Consider the following 22,259-nt stretch of genomic DNA (forward strand, 5'->3'; position numbering starts at 1 on the left):
GGATCGACCAAAGGAATGTCCAGCGTTGGTTTTAATCCGCTCCTTCTTCAAATCTTACTCCATGTGATTGCAGGGCCTTTCGTGTCCTAAAACGGGCAATAGGTGCGCATATATTATGCACTATTGATTTACTGTGAAAAGCCATAGCTAAAGAAGCTACATATGAAAAGGTAGGTATATAGCTGTTCAGAAGCTGCCAAGGTGCTGGGACACGTGTAAAAAACTAACATACCTCTAATATATAGAGAAAATATCACTCTAGACCGACTAGTTACAACAACCAATTTATCATTCAGTTTCAAAGTACGACTTAATAAATATATATACTGGTTTAATCTTCAAGTATCGCTGTCGTTTGCCACGATCTGCTGTTACTATGGATTAAATGCAATAGTTCAACCTGTTATTATAAAGTATACTGTACTTATACATCGTACAAATGAAATCAAGTTCCAACATTTTTCGTCTCTTGGGAGATGAGCGGCTTTGCATAATCCGGTGCATTTTCGATGCTTCTTTCGGCCCGCTGAGGTCATCCGCCTTGACGAACGTTGATGGCAGTGGACAGAGACTCATGTGACATGCTGTTTCATTTGAAGAAAAAGACAAGACTATACCGTATTGTGCCCAAATATAGAAGACAGTTTTGGGCGATGCGATGTTTGAGTGAAAAGAAGCGGTAATTTGGTGTACTATATTTATTAAAGACATTAGACACAATTAACGTATAACTATCATGTAGTTTGCGTTCTCCATACATAGCTCAACGAGCATTAAGTACTTCAGATAAAATCAGCTGTGCTAGTACGTTTGGTCTCAAACAACAGAAAAAGTCTATAAATTATGCCTCTTTGATGATCCTTGACTCTGACTGGATGACGTTTGGGTGTGAGGATGCGTAACGTTGGGATGTTGTTTGCGGGTTGTCAACAACTTAATACTAAACTCTTTGATTGGACGAAGGATTTAAATAGGCACCTTCCACATTCGTAAACTGCGTGCCATTTTGAAATAGCAAGGTATTTTGGTCACATTTCACGAAGCAGTCCCGCACAACTTGCAAAAGTAAGAAACTTTCTTTTTATTAGAATAGGATAATATTAATACTATATATCAGTTTGGAAACGAGAAGTAGTTTATACGTATTATAGTGTATGGATGAGTCTTGCCTAGTTCGAGGAATCGAGCTACACAGTCGAGCGGCCTAACTAATCACGCTGGGAATATACCTTTGGAATCGCGCATCCTTATCACAAGTGACTCCTTTTTCCCTGTAAAATGTCACTTCTAAGATTATTTCGTTATTAATACGTAAGTTATATTATAAGGAACAGCGTTTAGAATGACACTTTTAGAAACAGGGAGTCAGTCACACTTGGCTCTACCAGCATTATAACGACACGAGATCCATCGTGAACATTGGCTTTACGTCGAGATCTGCGCAGGATCCGAGCAACTGCGAATGACAAATGGCTCCGACTAAACAGACCATCGGTCGCCAGCTTTAGCACCGAGTGGAATATTAGAACAATAGGTCAGACACCAGACGCGGACTCGAGATCCGATTCTGAAGATTGCCATATTTTTCAGCAGAAAATGCTGTAATTTACCGTATCGAAGGTGAGAGGAAGACCAAAATATGTACTGTGCACTGTAGTATTTCGATGATGTGGAACGATTTAATCACAGTCTATTTTTAAGGGGTTGAAGGCTGTTGAATGTCGTTTGCTCAGTCCACTTTGTGCAGGGTAAAAGAAATCGTCAGTCCTCAGGTGCCCAGCTACCTTGTCAAGCAACACTTCACTCACAGGTAGAAGTGCAACGATGTAGCGAACTATGAGTTAACATTTTGATGGCAACTTGCCCGCAGCCTTTGCGCATAGTGCTGTGACTATAGATTAATGCAACGAAAACGATACAGGCTTCTTTTTAGCAACTTACCGAATATCACCGTGAATGGCAAGGACGCCGGCACGTTCATGAAATACAATAGGCGGTAGGTTGTCCGACGTAGAACTGCACTTCGTTTTGGTTTTTCTAATCAAGTCCAGCTTTAAACACTTGCAGTAGACAATGTGTCTCACCGTAGTTCCATCTTTACGTTCACCTATATTTCAACGTTAGGCAATCATGAGGTGCTCTCACGATTATGGGTGCTACCCAAGCAGAAAGGGCATAGCAAGATTCGTAACGGAGTTTCATCACCGAAAACGTTTCTCGTATATATTCACGAAATGACTGCAGTACGGCAAATCTTGCACTAAGAACCACATGGTCATAGTAAACACTTACATATAAAGTATATGTATGTATTTTGCTTTACATACAGAAGATAATCAAAATGTGTTTGCAGAGAAATGCGCATAACAGAGATATAATTTCTTCGTATGTGTAAATCGAGTTTTCTTCCAAGTCCTGCAAAATTAATGTTTGTTATCTCCCTTTACCACGAAAGCCGTAAACAATAAGTATTGCTTAATAACACTACCTGCTTCATCTGGCATTCCTTCCGAAGCGAACTATAATTAATGGAAATTGTGTTGGCATTGTATTTGGCTTAGCATTTGCGGCAGGCTCTACTGTTTTCTCCGTATACAATTTCCAAATGGTCTAAGGTATTTCCAGGATCTTAGACCAGGACGTTTCTTCTTTCAGAGGATAATGATCGTTTCGTGGTCCTCGCGTAGCTACAATCCGCTTTGCTTCGACAGGCGAAACGGCCTCCAAAAAATGGGGGCGGGCAGGCAAGGAGAAACAAGGCGCTAGTTTTTGACAGCCACCAAGAACGTTTTTCTCCATGCTTCTCACTGACACCATCCTCCAGAGAAACCTTCTTTTTTGCTCCCTCCAACCTAGAATAGCAAACCGCCCGGTTTGATTCAATACGTTTCTTCTATCGATACTACTTTATTAAATCTGTTTCGAAGATCTCGATTCAAGACTTGCAAGATGCGAACGAGGCGCTGGTCTCGCTCGATCGGTCGAGTGCGTCTCCTCCTTTTTTGTGGTGAAGTGGCCTTTTCGTTCGCAAACGCTCTCGCCTTCAGTTGCCCCCTTCTTGCGGAGACACTCTCGGTTCTCCGCGGCTAAGAGCGGCACAAACGCGAACACGCAAAACGATTCCGTTTGCATCGGCGTACAAGTATTAAAACGCGGGCCTATTAGCTTATAATAATCTTCGTCGGGGTTTCGTTGATAACGACTTTCCTAGAATTCGCTTTGTCTCATCGTATTACGCTGATGCGCGGAGTCAAAGTCTGAGACAAAAATGAAGAAATAGCAGCTTAGCGAAAAAATAAAACCGATTTGTATGTTTGTGTATGTTATTATCACGGCAGAAGCGAAATTTTAGTTGATTATAATACTTCAGCATGAAATGCGTGCGCAGTGAGCCTGCGGACCAACAGGAAGAAGTGCTTTAGCATGCGAAAAGAGTCAATAAAAAAAAAAAGTGCAAGATATAGCCTACATAGATTGTACAATAATTTTGTTTATCGTAGAGATCTACAAATGAAGTACAGTTAGCTCAGTTTATATATAGTGTTTGTTAGTTAGATGATACGATTCGAAGCTCAAAGGCTGGCAGTCGCTGAGTGGCCATAAAGCTTTCTGATTTATCGCCTACACGCACATCGGAAATCGTACTTAACAACTTAAAGTAGATCTTGTTCGCCTTACCAACTACTAATTACGCCTCAAAGTTACTGCCTATTCTGCTTATTTACTCTTAGGCCTACTACGCTCACGCTTCGCAATCATAAACGCCACAGAACCGCATCTGAATGTCGCGCATCTAGAACCAACCTGAAGAATCCTAGTCGACAACGTTTGTCACTCATATATGCTTTATATAGAGAGATAATGGCTGTCTTTCATCGTGTGGCTCCTTATTATAATGCAAGATTCTTTATAATACAATGTTTTTTAGTTGATATACGGAAATGACAAAGATTTCTTACCAGGAATTTTCTATGGGGGCGCGATTTGTGTCGATCTATTATACTTTGGAGCGAAAAGTTGCTGATACAAATTTCTATTGACTACCCGTCGCCCATTTAGGATGCCTTGCAATGTAGTTCAATGGGCACTCGATGTGACAATAATAATGCACGATTCCGTACATACGCAACAATCGACAAAACGTTTAGCAGTTATTTTCAGCACTTACTGCCAACTTTGCTTCGATTAAGTCAAATTCTACAATAACCTGCCTGTTTTCAACACCAGCTTCATTACGGTTACTACGACAACGCACACCTTAATAATAGGCCGATACTATTGTTAACATTGGCTCAAGGAAAATGAACGCCTAATACACCCCTCTGTTTCTCTCTGTTTTATAGGGCATACGAGTCAATGCATCTTGGTAAATCTTTCGTTCGAATCCAGCCATAGACACACATGGTTCATTTTGTGCTCGTGAGGACCAGCCGTCTTTCAAAATGCCAATGGCGATATCGGATACAAAATTCGAAACATAGAACAAAAAATCCCTGCATTTAGCAGGCCTCAAATATTAATGGTAGCTATTGATGTTGGAAGCTGAAAGCTTTCTGTTCACAGCTCAGCTCCTCTGAAAGGGAAGAAACAAATCTTCCTAAAGATTTGCTTCTTCGTTTTTTTTTGAAAGCTAGTGAGGACATGAATGAATGACGGGACCCAAAGAATAATAGCGAATTGCCGCGGTCGAGACGAGTTTTTACCAAAACAAAGCTTGGAGACTAAGGGTGCTATCGGCCGGAGTTGGCATGTCACATGTTACAGAATTAAAATACAAATATTGAAAATGGAGAAGGTGAGCAAGAAATGCGTGTGCTGTCTTCGACATGTAGTTTACGAAATGTCTGTCAAGAGAAAACCGGCCTGGAGCACAAGGTCGCCATAGAGGAGGCATAAATTGATCTCTATCATCTACCGGATAGCGACCAGACGAGAAAGTGGGGCCGCCCTGGAGAGAAATTGAATTCGGTGGGAGTGTCGAGTCAGCTCGATTGGTAATGGCGTTTGTAATGGATATTAAGAACATTGCCTACCATGGGATACTCGCCGCTGCAACCTACTATCTCAGGTTCTTCAAGAGACTCATCGACAATTGAAAGCGGTTACTCAATATCAACACCGGGTCCCAATGCCATGCTTTCATTGCTCCTTGGATTGAGCGAAAATAATATTTAATGCTGGTCGCAAACCACTTATTTTTTCGACCTGAGTCCGTTTTTTATGTCTTAAAAGGAACTAATGAACAAAGAGATCAATTTACTTCGAAAAATCATAGAGGGATTACATATGGAAACTCTAGTGGCAGATATATGGCTGTCCAGAAACTGCCAGGACGTCGGGATAGGACGAACTTTGAGGATTTGAAAGTTAGTGGCAGTGCTGTCTCCAACGGTTAAATTTACGAAATTGGTGTATTAATTAGAGACAAGCGAACGAACAGCAGAAACTAAGCCGCTCAAGCGAGTATAGGCGCTGTTGATTGTCCATTACGTTTGCAGCCACTTTATCATAATGTATTACAGATTCATTGTCCCCGTCCCGGGCAGGAGTCTTCGTCTGTTTTTACTGGAGCTGGAGGTTTCATTACCCGAGTAAGACCTTGCCATTTTCTTCATGTAGTCCCACTGCGAATAAACTTCATTGTTTGTATCAGCCTTTTCAGTACCCGATGTAGCAAAACAGAATTCTCTTGTTGTCTCTAACTAAGATGACATTATTTTTGTGGCGTGCTAAAATAAACAGTTTCTGTTTTTCTTCATCTATCTATGCCGGATAGAAAAGAAAAACCAATTCCTGACTTTCAATGTTTATGAAGCAGATTCTTCTCCTATAACAACAATGTTATATTCGACATTATTTCTACTAATAGCACCACATAAACATAAAAGCAAAGAGAGATCATTTGAGTTCAAAGAAAACATTATAACTTGAGTTCCGGCTATTCTGAGCTTAGCTTGAGGGTCATGTACATCACCTGCAATCCTCCTAGGCCAGTTCTAAACCGAACTATTTAAAGGACTGAGACTATCGGTGGACGCATATTCGTGTCTACCGATCGAAACAGCTTGACACGTTTCCTCATTGAAATAAATAAACTGTTTGTGGATTAAAGACCATTGTTAGGCCATATCGTTGATGTGCGCGACTGCTTTGGCAATTATGTTAAAATAAATTATGCTCATATATCAGTGTAATATGTCTACTGTATATCATCAATGTCAATATGTAATCTTCCAAGTACTGATTTCGCATGTCCTCAGTTCGGCCTGTATCCAATGTGCCCAGCCTAAGTACGAGTCAGTTTAGGGCTAAAAGTGCTTAGAATGCACTTCTATAGAGACTTGTAGAATCAGCCTGTCTTTCGTTTATCATGATATCTCTCGTTGTGGATCTATCAGACTACGAGACTATTGCGTTTTCTGAAAGTATCGCCGGAAGCTATACGGCTCGATTTTGAATTCAAATTAGTTCTCAACGGCTTTCGCTTGTCGCTTCGTTGTACCTTAATATAGGAAAAAAAAAATGGTAAAAATAATAACGACCGTGTTATAAGACCACTTGAGTTATAAGCTTATTACAGCTATTACTATTTCAGCAAATACTAATACTTCATTTCTTTTAACAAAGCATTTTTCCTATAGCTGTAACCGCTACTTTTTCGTCGCAATTTCTTTCTTTGAACGTTACAACGGCAACCAGAACAGCAAAAACCAAAGCGATTGTTGACATTGTGCCATTGATAAAAATTCTGTCGTGTTATGAGCCACTTAGCTAGAAGGCCGTCCTTGTCACGCGTTGACGCGCACCGGTACAAAAACGAGTCAAAAAGTTATATCATATGAGGATTACATGTAATATATTGGAGTGCGACGCTCCTACTACGCAGCGCATAGAATGGATGCTTGCTGAACTAAAATACTATATACTGAATAGTACTTATATAAGGAAAGACGACGATCTTAAACATCGCCTTGATTTAAGACACAGGCTGCTTAAATGTCGATTTCTGCTGTGGATATGATCGGATTGCCGTACACTCCTCCGGATTGTGCTAAGGGGCAGCTAGAGTGCTTGAGGATACGGCCAACTTTTTTTTACAAGTATGTCAATATATATCTTACAAATATATCCTCTTAAGTGGTCTCCGAGCTAACTTCAAGGCATAAAAAATGGAGACCCTAAAATAGATGTATGCAGTTAGTCATAGTTATGGCTTCCATCCTTAATACGCGCCGTTCCTTTCGCGCGATGTCACGATGTAAACGGGGTGTCGTTTGTCGCCTGCGTCACGCTTTCGTAGCATCTCAACTTCCACTTACCTCGTAAAATGGCTGATAGGTAGTATAGTTTTCTTTTCTTTTGGTTTGCCTCAAGCGAATTTTAGCCTTGCTACAGCCACTGCCTCTGCTGTCGCCGCCAAGTAAACGAACCAATGCTCCTGGGAATATTGCGTAAAAAGGCGGTCAAAACGAGGCGATGATGATCACCTTTGCGATTTAATGATGATCCAAAGCAATGTGGAAGACGGCCTATAGGTTTGGTCGGATTGTCACACTTTCCTTCGAACATCCAGGCAACTACCACGACGGATACCTTGCACCCTAAAGCCTCGAAGAAGAAATACCCAGCCATAATCTACCGTCGGGGTCTATGACTGGGCTGGGACCAAATGATAGAACAGCAAACCTATTCTATCCAATAGATCCTACTAGGTTGTTGTCGCATCAGCGGCATAGGAAGGGCCACGCAGTTCAGTTTTGGACATCAAAAGGCTGCAAGTGCTTTTTTAAATCGGCTAATTTTTTCGGAATATGGAGCAATATTGTATATTTGTTCTTTATCAGTAAGTGGCACAAAAAAGTAATAGTTAACAAAAAAAAAATCTAATTAGCTGTTAAATATTATTTTATCGGCGTCCATGCGCGGGCTGGGCATAATTCAAGCTTCCCTGTATTACTTAGCTCAGTTGAACCAATCGAGATTTTGAAATCCATTCTTCTGACAAAAATTTTATTTTTAGCACTAAAATATCCTCGTTATGTTTTTTCATTTTTCTGTCATGATTTGTTATTCCTCCATTAGCCAAGGCTTTTTTGGCTGTCCGTCGTTCGTCACCGACAGTCAACTTCCTCACGGACACTTCTGATCAAGAAAGGCTTTTGCGAGGGCTTCATCACTGAGCGCTTAGGTTAACTAGCTAGATATTGGGATATCGATCAGAGTAACACTTGGAGAGGCATATTGTATTTAAAGGATGTAGGTTCAAAAAAAAAACTAAGCTGGAGTCGATGTTCATAAACTTCGATGATAGCTTGCTAGGTGCTACGCGAGTATTTACCATTGAACTTTCAGATGCAAAAAGATACGTACCTCCCGTTTCCTCTCTTTCCTTCACACAATTAACAAAAGTCCATGAATAAACAAAAATGTATGAGTGATCATTCGTACGAGTCACAGTAAATGTGTCAATTATTAATTTCACTTCGTGCTTTAAAAAGAGAAATGTTCCCTTTGGGTTTTAGTTTCCTACTTATGGCCGGCTAACCGAACGACCTATTCATCATCGTTCGCATGACGTTTTTTCATCTTTTATTGACGTAAAAAGACACGCATATATATCTATGGAAAGCTTCATCTGTCCGTGTATACATTCGCACACAAACAGTTCAGGCATGTTTGCAAGCCCATGTCACGATGTATATTAGTCAGGTTAACAGGTCGAATGAATAGATGTGTGGGACCTCAAGCCAGAACAGAGCATCAAGCGGTATGTACCGCTATATCGACAAGCGTCGGTATCGAAGAAGAGACCGATAGACAATACCGTATGTACAGCGTTTATGCCGATGTAAACTAGTCCGAATGATGTTACGCGGCGACGAATACAAGTGAACAAGAATGCCATTGCTGATACAGATTAAAAAAGAAGGACAATGCAAAGTGGACACTGAGTCTGTCCTTCAAACAAGGACAGAGTAAAGGTCGCTACCCGAACGATCCTTTACAAACGATTTCTACTCAGCAAAGAACGTTCGCCACATCGAGGTCACACAAAGTTGATGATGCAAACTAAATGCACGATTCTCCCAATGTTCGACAATGACGCGCCTAAAAAAAAATAGAGTCCGGAAGATCACTAACTCGTCGCTTCCCCCGAATGTTACATACTATATACTTACTAATCGATCTTTCACATATACTGTTAAATATTCATGTAAAATATTGAATCTGGGACATACTCGTAGAGGGAAAACTTGCTAACGAATGTAAAAAAAGTTTTTCGTACCTTAAAGCAGCAAATCTCGATGTAAAGTTATTTCTTCTGCTCATATATTCCTTTTTAATATGTAAGTGGCGATTTACAATGAGATATGCATCTCATACAGGTATAGATGAACTTAGACAGCTTATCTATATCTATGCACGAGATGTGTAATTATTAAAAAAGACATCGGCTATTATATCATCAAGCAAATTTATGTAGAAGCATCTTATGCTGAAGACCTCTCAAATATTATTCCGTGTATGTGTCCGTATGCATTCTCAGTATAATCGGAGGTCGCTGTATTTTAGGTACCACTCGATGACCACAGAGCTATATCTATATGACTATATGTATATGTAGGTAAGCGTTCCATAGTCGAGACTACAAAGCCAAAAGACTTTTCCAGTTCGCCATTCTTACTTTTCTCTGCATGTTCTCAAACACATAGGTTCGATAACGCACACAGCAGCTTAACAAGTGTCCAACTCCTTAGTTTGTGAAGCTAATTTACTGCATGCTGTTTTTAATATCATATAGCTGGTGCTGTATATAATGTTGATTATACTGTCACACTGCTCCCTATAGCCAATCTCTGGGCCCCCTTAATACATCCTCTTATTTTTACCATTTATTCGGTGAGATCGTCTTACATTTTTGTGACAGAAAACGTTTTTTTTTTTCTCACGAAATTTCATAGTATCCTTGTTCGTAATAGTAACCGACCTCCTCTTACGCTCATGGCCGTTAATCTTTCCCTTGTTGTTTGTTGCGGACTCTGTGTTAAAGACAATATAGAATTCGCACACGAATAAAGCAGAATTGGAGATTATTTTCCTTTTTAACGTCTCCATCTCATTGCAGTTATTAGTTAGGTTGTGCAGAGAGGAAATGTTCCGGAAACGGTTTAAGCCGATTGCGGTATACTCAGAAGATCACAGGGGCCAATACCATGTATCTCGGCCTCTGGGCGAATACAGTCTCTAAGATTAGAGCTAGAGAGTTAAACCCTCTGTATTACGTAAAAACTGGACAAAGTTTATAGTAACACTGTAACACAAGGTTGCCGGTAGAACGTAATGGATAACTATAACTAAGCATAAATCGTACCTTTTGTTTGTTTACTTTCCTTCTATATCTAAGTGAGCTAATGAACGAGGGCTTTTGTCCTCTAGACGTCTTAGAACAGGGCTCAGCCTCGTTGAATCGTCCTAACGATGAACTTATTTACACATATGAGGTAATTACGAGATTAGGTTCACCTGTGTAATACAAACATGCAAAATGCGAAGTAGCCCCGAGAGTTTTTGCTCGTATTTGAAATTTTCTAGGCCTTACGGGCACCTTGTTAATTGAAAATGATCCGCTAATAAAACCGCGGTTTCTGTACAAACCAATCAGGCTTGCGCTATCTCTACATATTCAGCAGTTTGAAAAGGGGCCTATTTCATTTACTTGATCAATGGGAACTTGGGAAAAAGCTGTTTGTAGAGCACCCACATATCTAATACAACCCAGTAATAGATTATTTTTATTTATTTAATTTTGTTTTTATTATTATATTTATATTATTAATATGGCATTTCGAACCCACCTATATGGAAATGGACTTTTGAACTATTTGGTACTACCAAAAGATAATGCCACATCATTTTTACTATATTTTTAGAAGAAGACGTGGTTTCGTACTAGTCTTATATTGGGGCTGTATTTTTTTTCTTGCGCACTAATAGTCATACGGGACCTAGTTTTTTCACCTAGGTTCACTACATTCTGCAGAAGTCAAAATAGCTAAGGGAATGCAAAAGGATACGGCTCTTTCCCACGATCAGTCGATAGATTTCTAACGGGAAAAAGATTTCACGCAGGGGTTGAAAAGAGGCAAATCAGTCCATCATACATCCGCCTTATTGTAGCGGCTGACGCTGACTAACTTGAAACTACACTAGACAACACTTGATAATATGGGTTTTTTTGACTTAACTAACACAAAAGTATGATACATACATCCCGTCGCACAGTAGTTTATATATATATATAAACTAATATCAATATTCGTGAAGGGGAAACATCGTTAGCTGCGTTAGCCTTTGGTCAGTCCCGTGATAGCTCCTTAGGCACCCAGATAACCTTTTATTTCGATACGATTGTTACATCTTACAATTATGAGACATACCCCATCCCCGCTGCTAGGTAGCTTTACTGTCACTCGAGAAATGAATTGCCATTGTCAGGGTTTTCATTTTACGGCAACTTGCGTTACAGCCGTAACGCAGTCAATTATTCTTATAGCTATACCTTCTCCCGCCTACCTTTTGTTTGTCTATAGATGGTCACGATTAACAATTATCTACAAAATGAATAACGATAGCCTAAAGTGTGTATAGCGTGCGGAGATCAACTTAGCAAAGGTTTACCTCTGTCCTCGTAATAGTAAAAGGCGATATATATATATAGCTGTAATGCTTTGTCCCGTTCTGGTCTACGTTCTCTCCACCCCTTACACACACATGCGTTCACAGGGCCGTAAACCGGCAACGCTACGGTACTGTCCCAGCCGCGGCGACGGCGGTGGTAGCAGCGGTGATGGCAAGGGTTAATTCCGTTTTTGTCAGCGTTGCAGTCTTTATCAGGACTGTTCTTTTTTTCGCAGACGGTTTTTTGGAGATCAGCTGTTACGGCAGAAACAGCAGCTAAGGTGTGTTCCTTTCTGCTGCTGCCGCCGCCGCCGCCGCCTGTTTTTGACGATGTCACTAACAGTAGTACTGTTTAGCGGTTAATAGTGGTGGTCCCATTGTGAACGATTTCACCGTGACCTTTCCTCGGCTGAATTTGTACGCAAAAGACGGGGTCGCTCGCCGGTTGCCCTGTCCATCTGAACTAGTTACCTATCCAATATCTTTTCTTTAGCCATTTCGCCCTCCCGCTTTCACTTAGTGGAATCGACTAACACCACGTACACATATGTACTTCTTCTCTGTCCTCATGACACAGTGTCAGAGTCTAGACGAGGCTCGTTTTCCTTTTGGTTGTCACTTCTTCGAAGCTAACTAACCCCCGCCCGGTGAAATCTATCCAGCCACTGAATCGCTACCGAAGACTATACGCTCATACCCCCTCTCCTGGTACTATAGTGTAGTAGCATTTCAGCGCCGGAGTACAATAGCTGAAAACGCTTGCTTCGATCAGATGGGGCCTGGTAACAACTCATGCTATACGTGAAAGTTTTTGGCGGACACGTACATAGGTAACAGTTATAACGTCGATAATCGTGAAATGCTGGTACGTTCCGTTTGTGTGAATTGGGACATATATTACTATTCTACCTGAACTATCACCCGCGTCATCATCTTCATCAACGGCAAGGATAGCAGTCAGATAAACGCCATAGTTATACTATACGTACATACTATACATAACGCCGTCCCTGTTCTGCTCGCGTCCTAGTGCTTGGTCTTTAATGACTCCTTAATTATTGTTGTAGACGCTTAGGATGAGAGAGAGAGAGAGAGAGAGGGGGGGGGGGGGCAATTGCGTGTCAAGTGGAGTGAAAATCAGCATTAGACATTGACATCAGTGCCTACTCGGATTTCGTAAAGCGCGCGCACGACAAGGCTTCTTTCAGCAAACCATTGGCTAGACTGTAATTTGCCGTCTCAGTCAGCTATTCAGAAAGACCGCTGGCCGTTTCATTAGTGACACACATATCGGCGCGAGAAATCTGCCTGCCTGCCTGCCGGCCGAAATCGTTTGATTGAAACGATTGAGCCGAAACGAATTTTGACAAAGACAACAGAACCTCAGCGAGCTTATAAGAGACTAGTGATGTGTACCTATGAGCACTCTAAGTTATCTAAGCAAAATATTTGTCTCAGTTTAGAAGTCGTGCTCACAATTTCGAAAACGCCTTAGGCCATTTGTGCTGTGTGAATCCAAAATATAAGAAGTCCAAATAATCTTTTCGATACAACGACAAAGATCTACTCTCACCAGAGAGATTAGTATGAGGTTTGTCCAACATACCTATGAAATAACAGGCCAAAGTGACATACAATGCAATTCGAAACATCGATGGTTATTTATAGAACATCGTGGATATGATATACCAGGCATATCATTATGGCCATATTAGTAAATTTCATCCCTTGCTCAATTTAACTAACTATTGCGGGCGAGCTGTGCATAAATTGTTATGATGCATTAATTTGCCCCTCGCACCGAAAGGAGATAAATCTCTAATGGACGGCAACGAATAAATATAAAAGTCACAGAGCAGAATCGTTTATACAAAATCATGGTTTGTTGCTATGGCCGTATTATCACTAGCGGCACGATGTTCTCTTTCTTATTTTTCTTCTTATTTTTCTTATTTTTCTTTAGCTATCGCATTAATGTATTGCCATTCTTCAGTCTGATTCACTTTGGTCTACGGCGAAAGCTATAGTGTCATACTTATTTTTGCCAACTTTTATTTATCTATATCCAGCTATTAACATGGTCGATCTTTTTGAAGGCAAGCATTATCACAAACAGCAGCACTCTGAAGAAGCTCTAACGTGGACAACTAATAGCGTATGCTTACTTTGTGCATCTACGATATTAACTTCTAGAGACACCTCCGAGGACGATGGAAAAAACGTTTCCCTAAGCACATTTAAAATAAAGGAGTATATTCATTGCACTCCCGGCTTATGTAGGTACGTTTGATCTTCAGTAATAAGTACACGAAGACAGAGACCCTGTATGTTGTCTACGTATTTCTCTGTCCGCTCATTTTCCTATCACAAACACACTTCCATGGTGGGTGTAGTATGTAGGCACATGGGCATCGTGGGGCATGGCCAATTTGTGCACCATAAGACACATACGATGAACAGTACTGGAGGTAGTTAAGACCAAAACTCACGTCCCACACTTGATCTTTGGCGAGGTGGCTTTGCGAATAAGCCTCTAGAAAGTCAGCTGATACGGCACACAAATCTGAGCGTGAAGACCGAATAAATTGGCGACGCGAGCTTTGATGGCAAACGTTTTCAATATCTGTTCGTCGATACATACTTGTAGTTGAATTTTTAATAAAACCAATAAGCTAACCTTTTAAAAGCTTGTTTGCTAAGATAGTCCCTCTGACAAATAGGATGAATGTCTATTAGTAAAAATATCTACTAGATGATATTTTGCTTTCTTCGTGTCTTATGAACTTCTACTTGTATCTCAGTTTTCTGAAATACATTTATTAGACATCATCAGGAGCATTTCTTCTATACATATATTACAGCCTACAGAGAGTTTATTACGAATGTACATAAACATTCATAACGGCTGTAGAACAGGAATTCCCATCTTGTTTAACTGCTGCGAGCGTACTGCATTTATCGAATGAGTACACAACCATGATAAGCGAAAGAGCCTTGCAAACATCTGTAACTGGGAAACCGGGCACCAATTTGTGGTCCTACGTTCATTCCGACGTTACCCTAAGAAGCGTACCCTTGCATAAGGCTCAACTTGTTAAGAATACCGAAAAAAAATAAATAAGAGTCCCTATCTGTGGAAGCACTTTTCTCACGTACAATCTTCCCTAGACTGATGAGGTACATGTGTATAAAAACGACAACTTTGTCACGCTAAATCGAGGGAGACAGAAGCAACAAGAGCGCTGACATATTGAACTACCGAAACAAGGCTTACGGCTCTACCGTCATTTGAATAGTTAATAACACACATACCAACTCTCGTTTAGCGTATGCAGTAACTATAGTCGGCAATTGGCAGTTTTCTAATAAAGGTAATAAAGTTGTGTAGAAAACGAACGAGATAGCAAAGTGGCCGAGGTACAGTTATCGCTAATTCAGGCGGCACGTTTTTTTTTTTTTCTTTACGAGTTAGTTGGGATAGAAGTGCTTCATTCGTTCGCTGAAGCACACAAAACAAGTGTGTGTAGTGCTTAAATATTTTCGGTTGTAGCCCATCTGTATATCCTTCTCCAAAAAGGAGCCGCCATTCGTATGAAGACTGAGGCGTAGTGTTTTACTTGATTGTCGGAACTCCCATTCCTTGAAATATCTTATTTTCAATCGGGTTTAGTAAGAGGTTTGTAGACCGTGAACGATGCTTTTTCTGCAGCTCTTCATTTGACTTTTTTATGTTGCGGTGGAGGCAGCAAAAACAGGATCTAATTAATGCTACTTATTGTTATCTTTATTATACAAACTAAAGGATACATGTTGATTGGCTACATTAGAGGTTAGATGCAACAAGGCTCGAATACTGATTGATAAAGAAAAGTAAAATACATACGATCTTAGCCTGCAAACCATTCAATGCATGGGTACGCGTATGATGTTCTCAGAGTCAATATCACAAGAGATTCTAGAGTCGCAATATGCATCTAACTCCTGTGCGAGTCAAACCTCTACACACTTGACTCATGTCTGAGGAGGAAGTGGGCTGAGGTACTCGAACGACTCGCGAGCACTTGGGGCACGCTGTGAGCTTCCATTGAACAAGAAAATAGTTGTTGTTATTGTCGGCCTGTTTGTCGCTCAAGAACTTTGCTAACATTTAGGATATTCTTGGCATACATGAATGCATTGCATAGCGGACTACGTGGTAGGCATCATATCGGACGTCACTGAAAGTGTTTTGTACCGTATTCAACAGATTGGTAGGTATGACAGGCGTGTTCGTTTCGACAACAATTGCACGGTAAACTGAAAATAGGCCCGACGGCTTAAAGTTTGAGAATGTGTTATAGCTTATGCAGACTAGAATAGCATAGCGTAATTGCCTAACTGGTCATCTCTCGTCACAGAAACCCAAATGATCACGAGCTACGACCATTTTTCCGCATTACGAATGTCGCGAAAAACATTTTGCAAATTTAGTAAGTATTATTACTTTATAAAGCAACGTACGCACGCAAAACATCGTTTCAGATTTTTTAAACTCCTATATAAAATGGGCGCAATTTGTTACTAAAGGCTGCAGTTGGAAGGCCGTTTGTATATGGTTGTTACTGATCGGTTTCATTCGTCTCAGGAATCCCATACAATGGTAAGAAATGTTTAATTACAACACACACTCATAAACTAGAAACGCAGCTTAGAGAGTCATTGAGTGCCAAGAGAGCACACATTCATGTAACACGTACCAGATAGAATTGCTTGAAATACCATAAAGGTCACGCTTATAACCATCTTTTATCAGTTCTAACTTCAGAACTATCAGATATAATACATTTGTGCCAATATAGGCATACTACCGAAGACTGCGGTTATGTTGGACGCTATTGCTTTTTGCTATTTCTTTCGTACACGAAAGCTACTTGGATGATCTATACAGGGCTCAGACAAGATTAAATCAATGAGTCAGCTAATGCAGATGGAAGCTGCATTACGATCCAATAGGCGGTATTGCTCTTTACAAGTCAAGCCACTGTTTAGAACCAGTATCTGTGTGGATGTCCGATTTCATTCATTGTTGCACGAGGACTACGTGCCCGAACCTCAAGTACACTCTTTCTCGGACAAAATACATGTACATTTGGTTTTTTCTGACTTTCCAAGAGCTTTCTTTCATTTTCTCTCCTCTCTCTGTCTCTCCCTCTTTGGTTTTTTATAGCCTTAACGTGCGGACGCCTACCTTTTAGCAGAGTGCAAGCTCAATCCACGCCTGCATTCTCCTGATTGCTATAGGAGCCATTCCTCAAGAAAAACCTTTACTCCGCTGAACGGCGCCCGACCCGGCTAGCTAATCAAGTGACCCTTTGCTGTCCTTGAGCAGCTGGACCAAAAACCTAAGAGACAGCCGAACCTAGCTTTCTCCTAAAAGCTGCAACCCTTAAGCGACACGGCGTGCCTCTTAGGCATGCTAAGGGACGTATACGTACACATGAGGAAATTGCGTTTAGGGTAGACTCGAAATGGCAGCGTTCACACAGGCGAACATCTAATTTGCTGCAAGCACATATAGTGATACATCTCCTCGACAATACGCAGAGGCTGGATCATTTTGTCTAGTAATTGATGCTGGTCGTGAACTCGTGGCAAATGACATACTTAGGGCATCGCTTTCGCAGAAGTTGCTGATAAATATAGGTCCTCGAAATTGTTGAAATATTACCATCATTTATAGCTAACCTACAGGTGCAAAGGTCAGCAAGGTGCTCTGGAGTTTTTTTTGGTATAGTGTGCTTGAGAATTGAAATAAGTGACAATCAAATGAATTATTAAGCATACTTATGAGCAAACACTTTTCTGGGACATGGTTTTTGCGTGCCGTATATAAAACAGCATGTAGTCGATAAACAAAAAATATTCCTTTTAAGGCCAAGAATGAGCAGGTCAGTATGTGCCTATCGGCTCGTTTGTTCAACAGATAACATCAACCATTCGCTTCTATATGTGAAAAAACGACATTTAACTATGGCAGCAATAATATAATTTATGTGCGTTTACAGTTAACTTGGCCAGCTATTTTTTTGATATTACGTTTGTTCCGTTAACACATATTCTATGGTTCTTTTGGGAAGGTACGGTTGCACTTGTCATAGCCTCAACATCTAGCCCAGGAATGCTTCAAACGACCTCCCAGGCATAATAGTTATTTGTGCTGGTCTCTAGCCCCGGATGTAAGCCATGGCTTTTTGCGGAACCTGATGTCTGTTTGTAGTATAGTAATTTCATCGGCAACATTTATTAGCAAGCAAACAGAGAGACTAAAGCCGTTTCTGACAGGTTTGATAACTTCGAATATTCTGTGAATATATGAGTCGAATATTTTGCGAAACATAAGGAGAAATTGAATAGTTGAGCGGCTTAAAGTGAAGCTATTGCAGGAGGCCCAGGCAGAGGGCGCATCCTGATCTTCAAATCCGGCTTCTCGTATGTCTTAGACAAACTGAATCGTACAGGTTTTTACGTGTAGATTCGATAACGATTTCATTGAAAAACTTCAATTCGATCGGTGAAAAACCGCTCATCTACGGCTGATACTTAATAGTTTATTGACTATTACCTGAGAGCAGCTCTTCGTATCTATCTTTATTAAGAAAGGTCGATACTGGGTAGTTTTGCTTTGCCGAGAAGTTAATACTCGTGCACAGCTCATTACAAACACACGCTAGCTAGTATATATGTATATATAGCAGGTACACCTGGATTTGTGTGATTAAAACAAACTTTCGCCTACTATTCACTGGGCCGTTTCCAAATATATAGGACTTCAAGGGACAATAACGTCATAGGTTTGTTTTCTTTCGACCTTCAGTGGCACATTTACAGTATGTATGCATGTACGTCCATATTTATGCAAATATGGCAAGGAAAAGAAATCTGTGTTCTTACATTTTTAAAGAAAAATCCACAGCAGGATCCGTTACATGACGACAGAGTCGCTTTACCGATTGGCCAAGCGGTCTGCGGACCCTAGAATGTCCGTTCTGTAGCCCGCTATCGTTGAGGATAGCGGGCAACGGGACCAAGCTGCCCTGGGCTAGGCAAACCAGCTGGTGACCAGACATTCCTCTCGCCCCTTGCGGGATAGTCGCAGAACAGTAGGCAGCATAGAGAAGAGAGCTTTTCGGAAAATGGCAGAAGTAAAAAGCAAAAAGGAAACGACGGCCTGTTCTGCTCACCGACCGATCGAGCATTATCACACCGGCCATGATTGTGTATTCCTGACTCAAATCGGAATGGGGAACATGAGTCTGGAAGTTTGCGTTATTCGAAAACAAAAAAGATGACAACAATCCGAAGCACCTCAACAAGGGATGCGGTTTACCGTGGTTAGACGCAACTATTTGTTGTTAGTTTGTCTGCCTGGTTGCTGCCTAAGACTATGCACCCTTGAGGCGGCAGGGATGTTAACAAGGGCTGGATACCAGGAGAGCGTACTGTTAGCTCGGGGGAAAAAGAGGTAGATGAGACAATACTACTACTATTGCGCTTCATAGCCTCGGCCTGGTGAAGACATGGCTAGCTTACTAGCCAGCGAAACTAGTTTCTACGTTGCCGTCGTCGCTGCTTGTCAGAGACATTCCACGAAAGTTCCGCGTGCAGCAACAGAGTTCGCAGTGTTCCTTCTCCACTTCAGTTTCCTCTTCTTTGACAGAAAAAAAAAACTCTTGACGACAAAAGCGAATTGCTGCTGGCGTCCTTTAGAGAGCCAGTCGTGCTACTATAACTTTAGATGCTGCTTCAGCGAAAAGAAAGATGCTTGTGGTGCATAAGTGTTAGAAGCGTTAAAAGGCAATATCGTTATCGAAAACGAGGCACAACTTTTGACAGAGTTCGGACGCCAACTTAACTTGGCACGTAGAGAACAAACACGCGGACTTGCGGGTCGGTTTTGGTATGGTACGTATCCACTGCTTGCAAAATGCGGTTTCGAGCTTCTGATAAAAACTTCATATGAAAGGATGCGGGTGAGGGAAGCGGATAAATAGGACCTTAAAACCGTTCCCTGGGAATATGTTTAATTTGCCGTATGGCGCGGAACTGAAGGTGTTGTATGTATCGGTAGCTGCTAGTCATCGTCAACGAGCAGGCACCTAAATATAATTCATATATAATAAAATTCATTGGATCGTTGGCAGGACCGGGCTCAGGTCGAGGCAGATGTTCCGAAGTCTATTTTGTCACTTATTTCTAGCCGCTCCGGAATGACTAAATTCATCATTTACCCCATCTGCTATTGGTAGTGTACAGTATCAATGTTAACGTTTCCATCTGTCTAATTTTAAAGCGATATTAAACAAACGTTTTTTTTTACTTTGGTTTGCCGCTGGTGTGTCATGCATCCGCCACTCAATCAATGAGTAAATATCTAGGGCACAGTTCCAGGACTCCCTGCTAAACTATACAAATTCCTTAGCAATCCTTTCATCGAAAGATAGCATAAATAGCACTGCTTTTGTCAGTACTACCCGAGGGAGAGCCGTTAGATAGGTGAACCCATACACTACCTTAGCAACACAACTGCTACAGCATCAGCTTCATGAAACGGGCAACTGCGAAGATGGACGGCTGTCCTGATGCAGCTGGTGAGGCAGACTGAGTAAACGCCGATTTCGAGAACGCTTATTTGCTGCAGAGCACGAAATTAATTTATGCAAGACGTGATTGGGTCGATCTGATCGTCGGTAGACCATGCATCACATGCATATTGTTACTGTTGCTATTTGCTCAGTAATCGCTTACTTGCACAGCCTAGCAATGTTGGATAGCATCTATGCACTTACCTAGATGCGTCGGTGTTTGTTGTTCTAAACGGCCGTTTTCTCCTCCGTGTTTATTGTTGCTAGTGAGCACGCGTCGCTTCAAGCCTGCGTACTGCTAATCTCAGCTGTTGTATTGTAGTCGAAGCGCTGTCTGTTATTGAAGATTTCTGTGACTGAATCTAACGAGTTATATCCCTTAGTCTTCACGAACAGTGATACGCGTAACCGCGCACACACACATACACAATCTTGCTGAACAAACAAAAAGCACCGAGATGATATCTGCGCGACTGGCCGCGCTCCAACGTATGTTATTTCTACTTCTGTTACGTAAAGCTCGACCAGGTGTTTGCTCGTGACCCGCACTGCGAAGTCTGTTATTGAAGCAAGGCTAAGCAATGCAGCTGGATCGGGCTAACGCACCTCGTTTGTTGCAACCTATGACTGCCCCGGAGTGTTCCGACCCACTCGTTTGCGCAGAGACCGCTCATCAAGTTAGCAGAACAACATGGCTACTGCCGTTGCTTTGTGCTGCTACCCCTGCTACAAACCAAAGCCAAATGCTTCGAGCACCAGCGGGAATCCTGTCGCCGGCGACTGGCGCAATGGACGGCAACTCTGTGCGCCCCCAACACTCACTTATCGTAACCTCTCACTACACAAGTTGTACGTGCTGTCACGTGGCAAGGCGAGGAAACGACTACTAGGACGGACCGTCTGGCGACAGGCACAGGATTTCGTGCTGGCGTACCCCGGTTGCTACCTCTGGCGCGCTCCCGAAACCGTCCGATAAGCAAAACAGGTGGATACGATGAGCAGCTTGCTGATGGTAAATGAGGCCCTATGCGAGAAAGGGTGGCCGAGGCGAGGGTTGGAATTGTCGGGAGAGGGTATCAACCTTCATACGATGAGGGCATGCCATGTGGTACAAGGTGATGCTTGGTGTCATTCTGTATAAGAAACGAGGGTTCCGTTCCTGGTAGGAAAGAGAAAGAGAATATTACGGAGGGCCTCAACTGCAAGCGGTTCCAACGTCGACGTCGACGTCGACGCCCTTCGTCTCCGAAGAGCCGAGTCGAGCCGAGACGACGAAGCAATGATCAGAGAAGCGTCTAGTGGCAAGAGCTTATCAGCCTGCCAAACAGGCTGGTAGGTCTGAACAAGCAAAACAGTTAGGTTAGGTTTACTCGTAAGGCAAGCCGATCCAAACCTATACTAGGTTTAAGCTGGTTAAAGAAGGCAAAGCAAAGCGGTCTAGGGAAACATATAATTCGGCACCAGCAGCTAATGTACATATAGTTCAATTCCATTTAGAGAGGAACCTCATTAGGTTCCTAGATAACGAACCGGATCGTGTTGGGCGAGCGCCGTGGTTTGTCGAGCGCGTCATTGATTTTATCGCTTCATAGAGTAATTCATCGATTCGGGAATTTTCCGACGAATACACTTGTCCGTTCCTTCTCCACACACTGATCAGCCTATTCAGTCAAGATAAATATGTCCGTCTCGAACCGTTGCCATGCTTACCGCTTCCGATGATCCAACGCCGTGAGATGAATGTGTATGGCATTCTAACTCGCTGAATACGACGAAGCTGGTAAGCGGATGAAGAAGTACGGCAATGGGACGAGAAACCAAGAAACCTGATGAACCTCTGCAGCACCTTGGTGTGATTCTGCAGCGCTATGCTGTTGGTTAACTTAGGTCTCGAAGCATTAGGCGTAGATGCAGTACGTGAATTGACACACGACCAGCCATAAAGTTCTCGACTAACAT

General features: G+C 41.8%; 1 protein-coding gene across 5 annotated transcripts in view; it reads right to left on the bottom strand.

Annotated features, from left to right (window-relative positions):
• Ktl (BTB/POZ domain-containing protein Ktl) overlaps positions 1–21,308 on the bottom strand; it is a 103,307-nt gene extending 81,999 nt beyond the window's left edge. For 3 of the 5 annotated variants that reach the window (XM_086977795.1, XM_086977794.1, XM_086977793.1), the window contains exon 1: positions 20,505–21,308. The gene's annotated coding sequence lies outside the window, so the exon portion shown is untranslated. The remainder of the gene's footprint in view (positions 1–20,504) is intronic. The other 2 variants (XM_022815634.2, XM_022815616.2) reach the window with 2 other exon arrangements.
• Positions 21,309–22,259: the final 951 nt, after the last annotated feature.

Source organism: Varroa destructor, unplaced genomic scaffold, assembly GCF_002443255.2.
Source record: "Varroa destructor unplaced genomic scaffold, Vdes_3.0 BEIS01000001.1, whole genome shotgun sequence".
In the NCBI taxonomy this organism is placed as follows: domain Eukaryota; kingdom Metazoa; phylum Arthropoda; class Arachnida; order Mesostigmata; family Varroidae; genus Varroa; species Varroa destructor.